Source organism: Dipodomys merriami, unplaced genomic scaffold (genome assembly GCF_024711535.1).
Source record: "Dipodomys merriami isolate MVZ:Mamm:240054 unplaced genomic scaffold, mDipMer1.0.p SCAF_151, whole genome shotgun sequence".
In the NCBI taxonomy this organism is placed as follows: Eukaryota; Metazoa; Chordata; class Mammalia; order Rodentia; family Heteromyidae; genus Dipodomys; species Dipodomys merriami.
Genome location: NW_027202838.1, coordinates 3,167,795 through 3,169,881, shown reverse-complemented (window position 1 = coordinate 3,169,881; position 2,087 = coordinate 3,167,795). Strand labels below are relative to the sequence as shown.

The window sequence follows — 2,087 nt, the reverse complement described above, 5'->3', positions numbered from 1 at the left end:
ATATGGCAGTTGTAAAAGCTGACTAATACAATAGTTGATCTCCAACTTGAATAGTTAAACTCCAACTTGAAGCAGGTCTCCTATGCCAAAGAAAAGAGCCCCCATGGGGAAAGAATAGGACCTTCCCTTGATAGAGATCTCTGTTGACTAGAAAATCTTGTATCTTCAGACTCCCCTAAGCATTCTGTGGCTTCAGAAGTAACCTATTCATCTCTGTTAAGAGCCGAAGCTGGCCTTTTACTTTAATAATATAATGCAAGAAGCTGCATTATAGCAGCCTTATGTGGCTCATACCTAGCTGTTCAGGAGGCTGTTTTGAATATTGCTGTTTGAAGCCAGCCAAGGCAGAAAAGTCCATGAGACTCTTATCTCCAATTAACTAGAAAAAGGAGGTATGGCTCAAGTTGTAAAGCACCAGCCTTTAGCAGAAAAAGCCACAGGCTAATAACTAGGGTTAACATAATTGTAAGCTATGACTTGTAGTAGGCTGTATTTTCACATAACTGGTTCACTGTTAGCAACAGGGTCTCTGACATAATAGATTCCTAGTGGGAGTACACAACTCTCGTAAGTCAGTTAGCTCAGTTGTGAGTGGCAAGGTTAGAGTGACAGTTAAGAAAGTCTGACTTAAGCCGGGCACTGGTGGCTCACGCCTGTAATCCTAGCTACTCAGGAGGCTGAGATCTGAGGATCGAGGTTCAAAGCCAGCCCAGGCAGGAGAGACTGTGAGACTCCTATCTCCAATAAACCACCAGAAAACCGGAAGTGGCGCTGTAGCTCAAGTGGTAGAGCGCTCAAGCCCCACGACCGACAAAAAAAAAAAAAAAAAAAAAAAAGAAAGTCTGACTTAGAATTATGGAAATAGTGGAATATTTGAAGGCACTAAATCCATTATGCATGGTGAATCCTGGCACTCTAATAGAAAGTCTCCTTTCAAATGTCCATACCTGATCCAGTTTATAGACTCTAAATCTATTGATTAGAGAAACATTCAGATCTCCCCAAAGGATGGAGGCCATACAACCACAACAAATGTTTATTATACTGACTTTCATAGCTCTCCCCCAACGAAGCTTGTAGCTATTTACTTAGCTAAGTGTATATACTAAGAAAAAGAGAGTACAGAAATATTTTGTGGTGCCTGGGGTCTGGAAGGGTGATGTGGCTGGGATATCTCTGGTCTCACTATGTCTGCCATTTTCAATTTTCAGAGTGTGTTGACTGTAATCTTGCTGCTTATATGTACGTGTGCTTATATGTACGTGTCCAGCATCCTGGACAGAAATAAAACTGGACTGTTGGGAATATTTTGGAAGTGCGCCAGAACTGGTGAACGAAAGAGTCCATATGTCGCAGTGTGCTGTATAGTGATGGCCTTCAGCATCTTCTTCATACAATAGTTTAGAAAAATGCCAGAATGTAATTACCATCAGATTTCAGTGTGAACAAGGACTTACCTATGGGAAATAATGGAAAGAATGTTAACCTTTTTATCTCTGAACACTGAATGAGATAAATTTCCAGATGCTTTTCCTCTATTTTTATGTTATTGGAACAATGTTCTAAATACATTGTTAAGATGTAACCATTTAATACACAAAGAGTCTTACAGTCCGCAGTAATCAACCCCAGTACTGTCATTTTAATATTATGTTCTGCAAATGCCATTCTGTTGTATAAGACACTAATTTTTTCCTAAGGTGTCCTTAAGGTACATAGTAGAAAACAAAATTTATACTCAAGTTCCTTTCAAATTCCTAAAAATGACAAATCTTTATAAAGGAGTCCCTTTTTTGAATAGCCTTTTTTTTAAAATTTTTTTATTGTAAAGATACTATACAGAGGGTTACAGTTACATGAGTGAGGTAATGAGTACACTTCCTCTTGAACATTGTTACCCCCTCCATTGTTTTCCCCTTACCATCCCCTCCCTCCCTCCCTTCCCCAAGGTTCTTTTTTTTTTTTTTTTTTTTGATTGTGATTAAGTGATTACATAATTTCTGGAAATTCACAGTATTGTGGAATAATGATGCTCATTTAAAGTCACAAGTTCATTCTAACTTTCCTGGAGCAAATTGTCTATCACA

The 2,087-nt window shown here is 38.6% G+C and overlaps 1 pseudogene; it reads left to right on the top strand.

Annotated features, from left to right (window-relative positions):
• Positions 1 to 1,187: 1,187 nt before the first annotated feature.
• LOC138827150 (protein kish-A pseudogene) lies at positions 1,188 to 1,400 on the top strand (annotated as a pseudogene).
• The last annotated feature ends 687 nt before the right edge of the window (positions 1,401 to 2,087 follow it).